Source organism: Sciurus carolinensis, chromosome 6 (genome assembly GCF_902686445.1).
Source record: "Sciurus carolinensis chromosome 6, mSciCar1.2, whole genome shotgun sequence".
In the NCBI taxonomy this organism is placed as follows: domain Eukaryota; kingdom Metazoa; phylum Chordata; class Mammalia; order Rodentia; family Sciuridae; genus Sciurus; species Sciurus carolinensis.
In genome coordinates, this window is record NC_062218.1 from 115,824,943 (window position 1) to 115,842,954 (window position 18,012).

The following is an 18,012-nucleotide window of genomic DNA, read 5'->3' on the forward strand; positions in this document are numbered from 1 at the left end:
TTTGGAAGGCTTCAGGAAAAGGAGTTACAAATATCTACAAGTGTGTGACACAATTTATTCACAATAAAATGGTACCTTGAAGAAATATTATAAACTCTATTCAGGAATTCTGAGATGACTTATTTGAAAACAAAAATATAGTTGATAGTTCTCATGAAGTGTAGTGAATCTCCACTCAAAATAAGTGATTATATGTTTACATGTACAGTACCTGTGTCCATGTGTGGGTGTGTATTTCCTATCATGGTCGAACATAATTTTTTTGACCCAAATATGATAAATAATAAGAGTAGAAAGATGACACTTTGTAACAGTTTGATTCCTAGATAAAATCATGCTTTATAAAAATCTTTATTTTTTTCTGTAAAAATATCAATCAAAATGGGAACTTGGCTGTCATTACATATATCTCTGGAGCTCCACTGGCACTTCAAGTTTTTTAAGGCTTCCTTTTCAATTACAACTCTTTACAATGATTCCAAAGCATCATTTGCTTCCAGGTGATTAAAAGATTTGCAGTAAGCATTTTTCCTTACAAAAGCACTTCATTAGATGCTTATATAAATCAGTAATAATTTGAAACTTTCCTTCATATTGTCATATATAACCTTTGATAATAAAGACATGGAATGCTCTGGTAAATGCAGAGTGGTCTTTTCTTCTTCTTCTTCTTCTTCTTCTTCTTCTTCTTCTTCTTCTTCTTCTTCTTCTTCCTCCTCCTCCTCCTCCTCCTGCCCCTCCTCCTCTTTCTCCTCCTCGTTCTTCTTATTCGTACTGGAGATTGAGCCCAGAGGCACCCAACACTGAGCTATGTATTTTTTAGTTTGAGGCAGGGTCTCACTAAGTTGTCCAGGTTGCCCTTGAGCTTGCGATCTTCCTACCTCAGCCTCCCGAGTTTCTGGGATTTCTACTTCCAGCAAATAGTCTTCATTTGCTAAAATAGTTTTAATCCTATAAGAGAGAGAGAGAGAGAGAGAGAGAGAGAGAGAGAGAGAGAGTGTGTGTGTGTGTATTGCTGGGGATCAAACCCAGAGCCTTGTGCGTGTTAAGCACTTTTTCCACCACTGAGTTGCATCCTCAACCCAAAAAGAGAACATTGTTAATGAATGTTTGGATTGGTCTACACAAAGAACTGTGAATAGATTATGCATAAAACAGGTTGACAGTATTTGAGTACTGAAATTCTAAAATTAAAAAATAGGCTGTGGATTTTATAACAACTGCAGCCTAATATCATGTGTATTTCCAACTATGTGTTTTGGTGGTCAAATTTTTTTAAAAGATGGGAATCTATATAGCATTCAGTGAAAAACAGAAAAAGTAGTGACTTACATGATCTCCTTTTACCCAAACAGTCCATTCACTGTCAATTAAAGAATCATTCAGTTTTTCTGTTATCCTAGAGCAAATTAATATAATGATATTAATATTTAGTAGCCACTTTATGGCAGGTGCTGTGCTAGTTCTTTGAATCCTTAGAGAACGCTATGAAGTAGTTATTACTAAAAACATTTTACAGTTGAGGAAACTGAGGCCTGGTAAAGTAAAGTTACTTGCCCAAGGTCACAGAACTGGTGAGTGGTATGGCAGGGATTCAAATGTAGTTGTTTTAGCTTCAAAGCTTATGCCTTTCTCTCCTATTCATTGCTTCAAGAACGTTTTATTAATCTTATACTGTTTGATGAACCTTGCTAGTGCTGAGTAAAATGTAATCAACAATATAATTCCTGGTCTCAGTAGGGCTTAGTAAGAAAGACAAACAACAAACAATTAAAAAGAAAAATGACTAACATAATTACAGATCTGTGTGAAGGGCTCTAGCCCTGACATGAGCCGAGTGGATGCTTCTCCCTGCACCGCTGTACCACTAGGTCATGCAGCAGCCCTCCAAGGTTCTGTCCTGCACTATCTCAGCTCTCAAGACATTTCAAGTAACAGAGTGTAGGTAAGTCTTCGTGTTACTGACAGATGTAGCAACTGGACTGTCCCTCCAACTCAAAGGAAGCTAGAGAGAGACATTCGTGGAGAAATCAGATGCCATGTCAGAAGCTTGCTACTGCCTCAGGAGTCGAGCTACCCCTCAAGGTACCTGGACTGGGTCTCACTTTTCAGTTTGTACACTGGGACAGATGTCTATCAGATGGAGACAACCCAATTAACAGGTCATTTAGCGGTTAATTTTATGATTTTATGGGGGCATCATTTTTTTATTTGTTCTAATTAGTTGTACATGACAGTAGAATGCATTTATATATTTTGGTAGACCATACATCAATGGAGTGTAATCTCTCATTTTTCTGATTATACCTATTGTAGGATCACAATGGTCATGCAGTCATATATATACATGAGGTAATAATGTCTGTTTCACTCCACTATCACTTCTACCCAAAGGCATCATTTTTTAATGAACATTCTGTGCCAAGGGCCGCACCTCTGAGGACATTGTCAGTAAGATTTGAGGTTTCATTTTTGACCCAGGGTTACTTCCATTACTGAAGTTCTTACATTTGTGTGTGTGTGTGTGTGTGCGTGTGTGTGTGTGTGTTGCTGGGGATTCAACCTGGGACCTTGTGCATGCAAGGCAAGCACTCTACCAACTGAGCTATATTCCCAGCCCTGAAGTTCCTACATTTTGATGCCAACAGAATTGCCTTTAATCACTGGTCTTGAGCAACTGCCTTCTGTATGTATTCACAGGGTGTCCCTTCGCACACAATTTCCATGAAGGGCCTTAGAAATACTCATTACTACCAAGACACCAAATCCAAACAATTTCTACAGAGGCTCTAGACTTTAGAGCCTCCATAACATTTCAGGAACCAGGCCAAAGCAATTATACAAAACCAGTCTCTTGTGAATTTTGTTCCATGCACATGTATTAGCTAGGGCTGTCATTATAAAGTACCACAGACTGAGTGGTTTAAGCAACAGAAATTAATGTTTTTACAATTCTGGAAGTTAGAGGTCCATGATCAAGGTGCCAGAGGATTGTTTTCTTCTAAGACTTCTCTTCTTGTTGACGAGAATCTACACAAATCTTCACAAACTCTTCCTTCTGTGTCTTAATCTCTTTTAAGAGCACCACACATATTGGATTAGGACTCATGCTAATGACCTCATTACCTCTTTTCAATATCTTCAAATAGTCCCAGTCTGAGGTATGGGACATTGGAATTTATTATTTTTTTTTAAATTTTTTAGTTGTAGATGGACACAATACTTTCCTTTCTTTCTTCCTTCCTTTCTTTGTTGCTTTCTTGCTTTATTTGTTTTTTGTGGTGCTGAGGATTGAACCCTGTACTTCACACATGCTAGGCAAGTGCCCTACCACTGAGCTACAACCCCAACTCCTGGGCATTAGGATTCTGACACGAGAATTTTGGGGACACACAATCCATCCCATAACAAGAGTTCACCAGATGTGTGAGCACAGCCTGACCAAAAAAATATATCATTCAGTTATAGAATGAGGTAACTCCTCAATTCCTGACTAGCTCTCCCTTTCCCTTTACATAGGGCAGCCTTTTCCAGCACAAGATTGACTGGAGAGGGGTGTTCACCACTGGACAGGAAGTTAGGTGATATAAATAACATTGAATCACATAGTGAAAGTGATTTAATTTCCTTGCAATTCTGAGGAAGTCCTTGGACAGACAGTCTGGGTTTGTCAGTAATGCTTTTAATACTTGCTAATTCCCCCTCCTCCTCATCCCCCACCTTCTTTCCTTTTCTTAAACAAACAAATCAGGCTGAAGGCTTGAGTCTTTGGAAAGCAACAGTGTCTAGCCTTAACTAATTTGTTCTTATTGTTGTTCTCTTTATTTTTGAATTTCTGAAGTTACCTTACATTTCCGTTTGTGATAAATGATATTGTTTTCCAATTAAAATTGTAAGTAGTATTATTTTATTTAACATGAAATATTTATGTTAAAAATGATTCAATTCAAAGAAAAATATTAATGATAGCACAAGTAGGAGGCAGGTATTGCAAAATCATGAAGGTGCTTTAAAGGGATATGAAATCTAAGAAATGCTTTTCTATTCAAGATAAGCAGAAATACAGGTCTTGAATTGTGCACTAAGGGGCACTCTTTGGACAGTGTCACTTCTTGTTCCTTCCTGAACCACCACTCTCAGTACTGTGGCCAAGGCTTGTTTCCTAGAGACATGGTCTGCCTCCCCAGGTGACATGCCTTCTCCATTGGAAGCCCGGAGGAGGCAGAGTGGAGAAGAACTGCCTTCCTAAATTCTGAAAATTGCCACATGGAGCATCTCAGCAAATATCAAACCCCAAGGCAGGACTTTACTCTCTGTATCCTTCTCCTTTGACCTCAATTCCAACCCTAACATTAGTAAGGTCCTTATCTTTTTTTTTTTTTTTTATTGTAAACAAATGGGATACATGTTGTTTCTCTGTCTGTACATGGCGTAAAGGCATACCATTTGTGTAATCATAAATTTACATAGGGTAATGTTGTTTGATTCATTCTGCCATTTTTCCCCTCCCCCCCCACCCCTCCCACCCCTCCCCTCCATCTATACAGTCCTTCCTTCCTCCATTCCTGCCCCCCTCCCTAAACCCAACTCCAACCCCAACACTAACCCTTCCCACCCAGGTCCTTATCTTAACAAAGGAGTCAACACATATAGACAGAGCAAAATTTTTGCTTGGATCTAAAAACCCAGGGAATCCTATAACTGATTCATAATTCTTCCTTATGCTGATTTCTTTGTTACATTTTTTTTTTTTTTTTTTATAATTTGGAATTTCATTCCTTTCATTTCTGCTGGATTTCTCTTGGGCTTGGATGTCTCAGGAGATAGCCTCAGTTAGGAGGCTAGGATTCTATTTGTGTTGGATGTTCTGGCATTATACAATGTTTTACCTCAAAGAGTAAAATATCTCTCAAGAGATATTGGTCAGACATCCTAGTTAGATTAACTGTGTGATGGTGTTAGAAGAACTAACAACACAAGGGGGAAATGCTAATAGTAATTTCAATGAAGAGAGTAAGTTGCAAAATAGCATTTCTGGTAAAAAACACTAATTTTTATTTTATTATTTATTTATTTATCTATTTTTGGTACTGGGGACTGAACCCAGGGGCACTTCACCACCAAGTTACATCTCCAGATCTTTTTACATTTTATAAAAAGGTCACATAGGGCCTAAGTCACTTAAGGGCTTCACTAAGTTGCTGAGGCTGGCTTTGAAATTGTGAACCTCCTGCCTCAGCCTCCCAAGCCACTGGGATTACAGGCATGTGCCACTGTGCCCAGCAAAGCACTAATATTGAAAAGCATTATATAAATATACAATTGATTCATAATTGGAAGACAATGCTATCATATTATCAATGGTTCTTCAGCTAGAGGATAAAGGTTTTTAAATTTTATTCTTTATAGTTTTCTACATGTTAATTTTTTACATGGGATTTCTATTTTTAAAATTTGAAAAATAATTTATTTATTTATTTTTATGCCTTTATTTTGTTTACTTTTTTTTTTAATGTGGTACTGAGGTTTGAACCCAGTGCCTCACAAAGATGAGGCAAGTGCTCTACCACTGAGCCATGACCCCAGCCCTAAAAAATAATTTAAATGTAAAATAGTTCATGGTGGGGAAAAAAAAAATCTACTCAAATATTTTGAGGTTGAAATCCTTACCACCCCAAAAGCAGCCAACTATAAGCCATGACTTTTTGAGGAATTTCTTTTGCTTTTCCTCTAAGGAAAAGGCAGCAGTGCTCCTGTTAGCACTGAGCTGTTCCCTACCAAAAGAAACCATCTGAGGTGTGGTTCAGGGTCAACAAAGCACAACAGGTCTGGTTGATTTCCTTAGTACCAGGTTAACTAATTTTTCTTTCTTGAAGTGATTTAAAAAACAATAGCTTTTATAATAGAACATGTGAAAAGAAGCTGAAACCAGGATGAAATATCAATCTCCAGATACAATATTTTTTTCCTTTAGAGTCATTTGTCTTGGTCCTTTGCATTGCAAGGTATTTTCTATGGCAATAGTTCTCAATCTTTTTAACCTTGTCATTCCTGAAGGATCCAACAACGTTTCTAACACTACTTTTCAATGGGAGAAGGGAATGAGCCTCATAGTTACAAATCTAAATGAGGAGGGGAAATTTCACTTGAATAAAAATACAGCTGTTTCTGATATCCTCTACTTTGATAATTACTGTTCTGCAATATTTTGCTGCTTTTTATTGAATATTTAGATCAAAATCACAGGCTTCTGATTAAAAAAAAAAAGAACTTTACTAAATTCTGCTAAACATTGTTAATGTTCCATGCCACTCGTCATTGTACTCCAACTTTCTTCCTGTCTCCACAAGCCATGTATCTCAGGGTAGGGTGACTTCATCTCCAGCTTTAGAGCTGGGTCTGGTTGATTTAAGGGTAATCTCAACCCCCTGCCCAATGACTGGTTTAGGAATTGGGGTTATGCAAGTCCGCTCTGGCATTCCCGTGGCCACAAGATTAGTTGAGAAATGAGCATGAGGGCCCAGTGTGAGCCACTGAGACTCCAACTGCTTGGAAAGAAATTCCCTCACCATGAGATGAATGACCCAGAAGAGACACGAGGGCTTTCATTGCATGCTTCTGTGAACTCAGGCCTCCTTCAGCCTCTACCCAGTGAGGAAACTGACCCCAGAATGAAACAACTGAGAGAGGAGGGATGAGTAGGGACAGCAGCAAACATACAACCTTCCTCCTACTTAAATATCAGGAGCAAACATTTCCTTACTGTAAGCCAGGTGAGGTAAAAATTTTTCCTTTTTTAAAAAAATTTTTTTCGTTGTATATGGACCTTTATTTTATTTATTTATACACAGTGCTGAGAATTGAAACCAGTGCCTCACACATGCTAGGCAAGTGCTTTACCACTGAGCCACAACTCCAGCCCAATTTTTCCTTTCTTTCAGTCACCAGCATGCTAATACTGATATATCTGATATTCAACTATTCTTCAAAATATAGGCTTATCATGTCATACCATGATTTTTGTGTGAACTAAATTTTTCTTCTTAGGTAGGATTAAATAGGGAAAGAGAAGTTGCCTTAGTCTGTATAACTATGATTTAAGTTAATTGCTTTAAATAGCATCTTAAATATTAATTCTAAAAGTTTCCATTAAATACAGCATACTAATATGGTTAGGTTATAAGATATGAAGACTTTCAGCGATCTCAAAATGCCAAAAGATCTTAAAGCAAATCTCAATAATAGGATTTGTGCTTAAACTATATTTTACCTGTAATGTCCTTGGGATCTAATCTTACAATATCAATGCTGATAAGAAGTAATTAAAATACATTTCTTTGTGAATAATTTATGTATCACATCATTGTGAAGAAATGCATTGAAGAAAGATTTCAATAACTCTTTAATAACTAGAGAATGATACTCGTGCTTTTAAAAGTGGTACCTTTCTGGATCATTCAATCCAAAACTTTAAAGTTTTTTGAAATACTTAAAGATGATAATATTAATTTTATAAAAATAGAAGCATGGAAGTTGAACTATGAAAATAAAGATGAGTTCCTTATTTATTTATTTTTGTAGTATTAGGAATAGAACCCATGGCCTCATGCATGCTAGGTAAGTGTTTTAACACTGAACCACAACCTGAGCCCTGAGTTCCTTTTTAAAAAGATGTAAAATTGCTGGGCAAAGTGGCACTTACCTCTAATTCCAGAACTTGAGAGGCTGAAGCAGAAGGAACCCAAGTTCAAAGCCAGCCTCAGCAACTTAGTAGGCCCTAAGCAACTTAGGGAGACTCTATCTCAAAATAAAAAATAAAATGGGCTGGGGATGTGACTCAATGGTTAAGCTCCCCTGGATTCAATCCCTGGTACTAAAAACAAAACAAACAAAAAGGTGTGGAAAAACAGATGCAAGGTAATCATAATATTTTCTGGGAGAAATGTAACTGCACTGAAAATGTGTGTTTTAAGATTACTTAGGTGCCAAGATAATTGTAGAATAACTGTGTTACACTTTGATAGCAAATCTTCTGCCCTTCAAACATGCTTATTTTGGAGATTCCACTTTCTCTCCTTTAAACTCGACAGTATTTATTTTGTAGACTGTAGATCCATTGGCATTTTTCCATCTTCCCTTATTTACTTATATTTAATTTCCTAGATTCACACATTCTTACATATTATAATAGCATGTGGCTACAGAGGGAATAAAATATTCAAGCAAGCTGAATATTGATCATCTAGATTTAAATTGGTTTCAATTTTGTTGATGCAAGAGAACAGGAAAAAGATATAGCTATACTAAAAGAGAAAGCTCTTAAATTAAAGGAAAATGCACTAAGTCGACACTTTTCTTTTTGTGTGTAGAGGTTCATGTTGAAGATTTTAGAATGAAAAGTAGTATCTGATAAGGTCTAAACAAATAATATGAACCAATTTGTGGTTTCTACTTTGAGAAATCTAAAACTAAAAAGTCTAAATCTAAAATTTTAATCCAATGAGACTTTTGTTTTGGTGGGAAGATTTTGCAAACAAGTTATCTAAATGAGTGAAATTTTAATGGAAATAAACATATCTGGATATACTATTGTCTTTGAAAATAACTATGGTTGACTTGTTTAGGGGATTTGTAGGGAGAGGAAAATTGTATTTGAATAATTTTGTCTCTCTATTGTATATCAGATTAAAGTATGCTTGACTTAGATGTATTTGAAGCTAATGAAGATAATAAATTGCTATGAAGTTCCACCTTTTCATATCAAAATGATTACATTAGGGACCCAGACTCATGAGAACCAGGTTGGGGAGGGAGAGAGCTAATTGAACGTGGCAGAAACACTTTGAGGGAAAGGACAGAAAAGAAACCCGACTACCTGGCTAAGAGTGTAGGATGAATGCTCCCTAAGTGATAGTCTTAGAAGTGTGTTCAGCTGACAATTTGAATGGGATGATAATTGGGTCCATCGAGATGCATTTGTTACACCATTTAATACTCTTTAAATGGAAGCAAATTCAAGCCCTGAAAAGTCTGCTCAGTTTTCCTAAAACTTGGAAGTTTACTTTAATTAAAAAAAAAAAAATCACCAGTGAACACTACTGAAAATGGATCTATGATAAATTTACTCCATACCCTTTAATTCAAAGGTAAATTTTTTTCAGGATGGATAGCTATGTGGATTTCGGTATTTGAAATTTGAAGAAATTCTTGGGAATCTTGCCACATGGTTCTGTTGGTCCAATTAAAAAAATAGTCCTTAAAAACTTCTAATTGCTGCATTCAAAAAATTGAAGCCTAAAAGTTACAAAAGTAGAAAGATACTATCCAAAAACTACAAAATAATATTGTAACATTTTGAAGAAGTGAATAGTCCTAGAAATTACTTACTATTTTGATAATTTTTTGAAAGAGGAGATTACTCAAATATATTAAATTAGGTTTCTTGTCCTTTTAAGGTTAAAATCTATTATTATTTTTCCATTCATTCAATAAGTATATTGAATGCCTATTGTGTGCCAACACTATCATAGGCCCTGGAGCTAGAGAGTAAAGCAAACAAGCTCCCCCCTTCACCGCCCCCATGGAATTTAATTGATTATTTCTTTGGCACTTGTGCTAGCAGCATGACATGTTAATTTCAATAAAGGTTTGAGATGCACTGTATCTAAACAGTGTTAAAATTTTCCAATGGGAAAAAATAACAAATAACAAAGTATCTTTTAACTTGGCTTTACTGCTTAGACATAATTTTGGTGTGTCACTATTCCTTGATAGAGATAACAGAAACCAATTTGTTCATAAACATTGTCTGGATGGTAGACATGTATAATACCCCAAATCTTTATATAATGCTGATTTATATAAATACGAATTGTTAGAATTAGCTGACAAATACTTAACTTTAAGAGATCTATTTATAAAATATTTCTCATTGTATCCATGGGTATTGGTTTAAAATTTGCAGAAGTCTATATCTTTAATTTCCCTTTCTTGCTTGCTTTCTTTCCTGCCAGTTCCCCTCTTGCTCCCTAATGCAGTGATCCTCTTAGATTGTCAGGCTTCTTGCGGGATTGCCAAGGAGGAACACTAACGTAACATAGAGGTTTAATATTATCTCTCTCTCCCTTTCCTTTTTTCCTTGTTCCCTCTTAACATTTGTAGAACAGATATACAATACTTTACAAAGTTAACCTCCTTACCCTCATTCCTGACATCCTTGCAAGATCATGTGTTAATGGTCATCTTAACTTTCAAGCCTTTTTTCCCAAAGCACCACTGTCAACTTTCTTCTCTTCTAGTTCAATAAACAATTTCTTCTTATGTTATTAATAAAAAGTTCTGAAATTAAATTGATTACAGTGTTTTCATCAACACATCAGAGAATGACTGGTGGTTTTCTCGCACACAGTGGGAATGATTCTATCTCATAGCAACATTTTTTTGATCTGCATCTAATTATTACTCTACACATATAAGCATTATATCTGTATTAACTGTCCATTGCCAGTGCAGATATGTTTCCAACATTGTGAATTTAACTTTTTAATTTATTAGATAAGAATTTATTGAGTCTTTACTACAAATTTATTCAAGACACTTAAAGGCACTAGGTATATGGTAATGAACAAAACACACATTTTTAACTTCCTAGAATTTACGTTTATCAATTTTTGGAATAGTATATGTTTCTAGTTAATGTTATAATAAGTCAATCAATGTTGATGTTGAAGATTCTAGCCAAAACCTTTTAAAAAATTACCACTTTTGCCTTGGGTTCAGTTTTTACCTGGAACATTTTTTTTTTTAATTAAAAAAAGTGATTCACTTCTCTAACAATTCATAGAGTATAAACATTTTGTTACCACCCTCAGCAATTATAAGGGGATCTTATAGTGATCACTAACATCCAAGAGTACATCTGAAATAACTATAATGTCCAAGCAAACTTTCTTAAGAATTTAATTTACTATATTGATAAAACAATGATTTCAACATGTAATTAGGATAATAACTTTAATCTTCTCCAACCCCATGGATTATCAAGTGGACATAAGACATTACTTCCTCTTAGACATAGTATTATCTCCTTTGACTATTTTAAACAACTTTTAATATGAATCTGTCTTAAGAATGTATGTGATGAGCTTCTCAAAGGCCCACCAAGTAACCCCTTCAGAAGAGGGCAGAGCTGATATGGACAGGGTTTGGTAGGGTGAAGATTTAAGATGTAGTCAAACAAATTCCCTTAAAGTGTTATATTTTATCCCAAAATCATGCAAATGTTTACTGTATTCATATGATGGTTTCATATTTGTTTTAAATAAAAGCAAAGTTTTAATGGTTGCCAATGATTAATGTTGTCGCTCCACAACAGTGCTGTGCTCCAGTTTCCTGGCCTAGCTACATGTTCTCAAATCCAGGCTCCAGTCAACAGAAAATTTGATCTTGATCATCATTGGGGTTTCCCCTCCACACACAAAAGGTTCTGAAGTTCTTACGTAGAACAAATATTGGAGGAGGCCTTGCCAGTTTTTGCTTTGCTGGTTACTGATAAGCTGTCCAAGATCCAAGCCAAGCTGATTCCTTGAAGTCTACTGAGTGTGTTGATTCCGTGTCAAATGAGGGCATATGAATCTGTGCCAAGGATGATAAATTGGGCCCTAAGCTCTCACTTTCATAGATAGCCCATGGGTCCAGGAGCCATTCTGGCAATGTTCTTTCCCAATGGTTCTGGCAGGGTGTGGAATATAAATCCCTACCACACTCTTATTCTTCCTTTTTTCTTCTCGGTTTTAGGCCATCTCTTCTCTTTTCCTAACTGCTCTTTTCTCCACCCTTCAGAAACACATATTATAACCACCTTAGTGAACTTGGGCTGAGGGTAACTAACCTGTATGCAGTACTGTTTTTAAAACTGAAGTGCATTTACCGGCATTTAAAAGCTGGTGAGTTCAAATGGAAATCTGCAATTCTAGGTTCATATAAAAATTTAGAAACTTTCACTGCCTGGCAGCTGCAGCAGAGAAGAGTTGCCTCTTAGACAGCCATGGTCCTCCATTTCCGCACAGGTCCTGCCCAGCCCACGTCACTTCTTTTCAGCACCTGTCTGACCTGAAGGGTGTGTTTGACTTTGGGATACTCTACTGTGGTCTTTCATTAAAAAAGAGGGCTGTTTAGGGTATATAATCTCTAAGGCATAAATACAGGCCAAGGTGAGGGATACAAAGAATCTGACTACCTTGGCAGAAATCTAAAAAGGAGCAAATCTCTAACTAATACCAAAACAAATGGTCCCTCCCCAGTAACAATAAAAACAGTTACCACGTTCAGAGATTTCGTCATGATGTAGGACCCTCACAGAAACAATGCCATTTAATCTTCACAAAAAACCATGAGTTAAGGACTATTAAACTATTTTACAGATTACAAAACAAACAAACAAAAAACAAACAAACAAACAAAAAACAAGGATCAAAGAGAAGTTACTTGGCCAAGTCACAAAACTAAAAAGTCATTGAACTGGGAATCCAGGTTTATGTATGACTTTCTGATATGGGGGTATATATTGTCCCTCTTACAATAGATATTCATGGACCTTCCTCAAGAGATAAAAGGCACTAAATTAATTGTCAAGTTTAATTACATTAGATCCTGGATCAAAAGGGCGAAGTCATCTTGGTATTAAGCAGTAAGTACTACTTACAACTTTCACTTTCATTCTTCCTTTTAAACGAAAGTTATTTTCTAAGCACTTCTTAAAGGTCAGGGTCTGGTACTATGATTTACAAACAGCAGTTATTCAATAAATATGCTAATTTTATTTGTCATGAGGGCTTGCTTTAAATTTTACTAAATGTGCGTGAGTCTGTGTCCATACAGGGAAAGGACTGAAGACGCATAGTCCAAAGCATGGTCTCTCCTGTTGTCTTTTCTCTTTTCTTTTCTTCCTTTCTTTTCTTTTCTCATTCTTCCTTTTTCTTTTCCCTTTCGTCCTTCCTTCCTTTCTTTCTTTCTTTTTTTTTTTTTCATACCAGTGATTGAAACCAGGGGCACTTAATCATTGAGCCACATTCCCAGTCTTTTTTTATTTTTCGAGACAGGGCCTCAATAAATTGCTGAGGCTGGCTTGAAAGTTGTGATCCTCCTGCCTCAGCCTCCCGAGCTGCTGGGATTGCAGGCATGTGACATTACACCTGGCCAGAAGTTGTTGATAAGAGAAAAAATATATAGCAGCAATACAAAGTAAATTGTTTTTCCAAGATGTGAAATAGCTACAGATAGAGAAGGGTTTAAAATGAACCAAATGCTTTGCTTCGTTCTTATAGAAGTTTATAGAAATAGAAAATGTTCTAATATGATTAGCTATTATGTTGACTGAATGAATTTAGTACCTGTCAGTTTGAATTTGCATGGTTATAGGTTTATAGTGCAATGAATCTCACATTTCTAATAGATAAAAATTACATATGTTATTAGTTTTGCTTATGTATTTTGAAACAATAATTGGTACTTTATAAACTCATAATAAAATTTCCCCTCATGAATTTAAGCTTAAAATGTGAAGATTTATGCTAGAACTGAATTTACTGCCTCCTAATACAGCATATGAAAAGAAATTAGATTATAGAATAACAGATATAGATGGTGATAGAATTATAATTCCACTTCTAGATGAGAAATCTAAAATAATTAATTTTGTACAGTCTATACTGTTAAAAAAAAAAAAAAACCACCATGCAAACTAAGTTGATGACTTTTCAGTAGTCCTGAAGAGATAATCTTAGAAATAATATTGTTTGGGACGGAAATCTAGATAGGGAAATCTGGATAAAGGGAGCCATGTCAAAATTTTACTATGTGAAAAAGCTTCTTTTCTTTTATCTCCGATCTCTATTATCAATGGGTCAGTGTTATGAATCAAGGGACCAATGAAGATAAAATTAATACAATTCAAAGGTAATTATTCTACCTGAACATTCTCCAAAATACTTCTAAAATGCATTTTAGAAGTATTTTATATTTAATAGCACATTTATATTTATTTAATAGAATAAAATATAAGTATAAATAATGACAAATATTCAAGTCATATCTGCATAGACCTGTTTAAAAACAGGTTTTACTCCTTTGGTCATTGCTATTACTTTCACCTTCATCTTTTTATTAAAAAGTTTCTTAATTCAGGCTTTTTTGTTTATGTTTTTCAGTGGTGCTGGAGATTGAACCCATGGTCTCACATATTCCATGCAAGCACCATACCATCTTAGTTTTAATGATTCATCAGATTTTTATGATTTATTATCTGCTGTGCAGCAGTGGTTTGTAATCTTGGTTTTAGATTGGATATTCTAAAGTAAAACAGCAAGATGTATTGATGAGCACTCTTGGTTCTTTTGTAGTTACTACTTAAGTCCTGAGATTATTCATATAAAGAGATAACTCAACAGCATTTACTACATTTAAGCCCTGAATTAAGAAGTTACACATACTCTATTATTTCATAGCTCTAAAGCCCAAAAGATAAAGTGATTTGCCTAAGGTCTCCCAACTTGTAAATGGCAAACCACCAACCCTGATCTCCTGGGGTATTCTCTTTCCATTAGAAATATTTGGTCTCCTTGCTTGGGGCCTCCCTTTGTCTACAGTTCTAATGCAAAGCACTGTTTTGTATCACTCTTTGTACTTTGCTTGTTGTTGATTTATTTTTTAGTCTTCTCTAAATGTTATCAATATGGACATATTGATTAGCTATCTCAACAGAGGTTATGTTAAATAACATTGCGTATTGTATCAGCAAAATTTAGTCTGTGGTAAACTCTAAGGATATCATTTCTTCAATAAAGAACTACAAGGGGAAAAAAGAGACAAGGTTAAAAGGTTAAAAGAGACAAGAGAGATGCCAAGCAAATGCATTGTGTTTCAAAGCTTGTTTTGAACAAACCAACCAAAAATAATTATTAAACGATTAAAGAAGTTTGAACAGTCTATTATATTAAGGAATTACTATTAATTTTAGGTGTTATAATGGAATTTTAGTTAGATATTTATTATTTTAAGATATTTTAAAAATCTTTATCTTCTAGAGGTACATATCCAAGATATGAGTTACTGTGATGATGTTATGGATTTCCTTCAAAATAATGCAGGTGATGACAGTGACTGGTGTTGAGCTGATAATTATCGAAGCTGGGTTCTGGGTACTTGGAGGTTGATTATACTATTCTGCTATTTAAGTATATTTGATATCTTTCACAAAAGAATACATTGTTCAGTGATGAACCCAAAGTAGATCATTACATTGATTTTATATTGAAAAATGCATTATTTGGGGAAAACTTCCAAGGGACCTCGAAAGGGCCTTCGAAATAATATAGCCAGTCTCTTTTTGGGGGTCACAGAGAGGAAAAAAAAAGAAGAGAAGAAAATAACAAGCCCCAGAAATATTTGCCTTAAAACAACAACATCCAGGTTTCCAGAACAAGGAGTTCACTGCAGGTTTGATTACACGTGGCTGCCGCCATTTTGAGACAACAGCCAGGCCCCATAGGACCCCTGGCTGGACTGACTGAGCCCCGTCTCCAGGATACCTCAGCCCAGCTGATTGCTCCCTGCCTCTGGGGCCCTCACATCGACTGACTGCTCCCTGCCGCCAGGACCCCCAGACCAACTGCGCTCTATCACCGGAACCCCAGACCGACTGATTGCAACTGGCCTCCAGGATTCCACAACCACACCAAACACACCCGACCTCCAGAACAAGAAAGTAGTAGTAGAGAACAGACGTAAGGGCACCATCTCTTGCTTTCTTAACTCAGCTACTTTATAGATTTTCTCTGTCATCTATTGTGAAAACAATTATTAGACAATCAGAGAAGTAATTGGTATTAAGGATATTGTTAATTTTAGATGTAAGAATGAAGTCGTGGTTAAGTATTTAATGTTTTAAGATATTTTAAGTCTTTATCTTTTAAAGGTACATACTGAAGCAGAATAATTGTAAAATTTAGTGTTAAAAATAAGCCATAATAGCTACAGCCAACATGATTTTTAGGTTTTTAAGCCAGATAACCTTAAAAAGATTTCTGATCTTACATGCCAGGCAAGCAAGTACTCTACAACTGAGCCACATCTCCAGGCAGCCCATATATGATTTTTTTTTATTAAGAGTTTTATAGTTATACATAGTGGTTGGGTTCATCTGGACAAACTCATATATGAATGAAATTCAGTTTTAGTCAAAGATCCCCACTTTACATCCCCTTTTCCCTCTTTCCTTCTTCCCCTCTCCCACTCTCCCTTCTCTACTCCACTAGATTTCCTTTAGGTTTGTCTATTAATTTATATTTGGTTCTATATGTTATCTCTCCCCTTTCCTTTATTTTACTCTAGCTTCCACATCTGTTGAGAAAAACTTTGATCTTTGAGTGTCTGAATTGGGCTTGTTTCACTTAGAGTGATATTCTCCATTTCCATCCATTTGCCAGCAAATACCATAATTTCATTCTTTTTCCATTGTATATACACACACACACCACACACATACAATTTCTTAATTCATTCATCTATTGACAGGCATCTGGGTTGATTCTATAATTTAGTTATTATGAATTGTGTTGCTATAAACATTGAGGTGCCTGTAACATTGTAGTATGCCAATTTTACATCTTGGGTGAAAATATCAAGGAGTGGGATAGCTGGGTCCTGTGGGTTTTTGAGGAATCTCCATACTGCTTTCCCATCAACAATGTACAAGTGTACCTTTCCCTCTCACAACCTCTCCAGCATTTATTGTTATTAGTATTCTTGATCATTGCCATTCTGACTGAAGGGAGATGAAATCTTAAAGTAGTTTTGATTTGTATTTCCCTGACTGGTGGAGATGTTGAACATTTTTTCACATATTTATTGGCCATTTGTATTTCTTCTTCTGAGAAGTTTGTTTAGTGCTTTTGCCCATTTGTCCATCGTGTTATTAGTTTTTTTTTTTTTTTGTATTAAGTTTTTTGAGTTCTTTGTGTATTCTAGTTATTAATCGCCTATCGGAGGATTAGCTGGCCAAGAATTTCTCCCATTCTGTAGACTCTCTCTTCAAGGTCTTAATGGTTTCTTTGCTGTGCAGAAGCTTTTTAGTTTGATGGCATCCCACTTACTAATTCTTGGTTTCATTTTTTGCTCTTTGGAGGTCTTGTTAAGGGAGCGACTGCCAACACCTATATGACGGAGTGTTGACTCTATGTTTTCTTCTAGCGGTTGTGAAGTTTCTAGTCTAATTCCTTCGTCTTTGATTCGTTTCAATTGTGCAAGTGATAGGCAGGGATCTAATTTCATTTGTCTACACATAGTTATCCAGTTTTCCCAGTACTATTTGTTAAGAAGGCTGGAGCAGACAGTATATCCACGCCTTAATATTTTGGGTTTGATTTTGCTAGTTGCCTTGTGGTCAAGGGGTGGAAGCTATGCCTTTAAATTTTCTTGCCCACGTGACAATGTTTTTTGTTTTTTTTAGGGGGATTTCTAAGGTACAGGAAATTCGCGGAGAGTTTACGTCAGCGCCAAAGGTTACAGTAGCTACCGTATTAACGCTACTTATTTTCTCAAAGGGCAGAAGCTTGAGGCGGTCCGAGAGGGCTATTTAAGGATTTTAAGAGTTTAGACTTAAGTCATTTTTCTCTAACTTAGCTTTTTAAGCAGCGTTGACGTCAGGTGCCTGAAAAACAGCTAGTGTTCGAATTTTAATTCCTACGGATATATTCCTCCCGTTATGGCTGCGGCATAAAGCAAGCATACGCTACCCTCACACTCGTTAAAGTGCACTACGTAACATCAGGAAGCTTTTTACAGCAGTAGTGCGCCTGCGCAACCCGTCCTGCTCAAATTGCCCGCCTCTCCCCGTCCGGCTAGCAGGGGGCGCTGTGAGATAGTGAACGAGTCTTTCCCCTAGGGTTCTGCAGCGGAACGTTAAAGGGCGGGAGGTGAAGCGGGACGAGGGGCGTTCTATCCTCGACTGCCCTG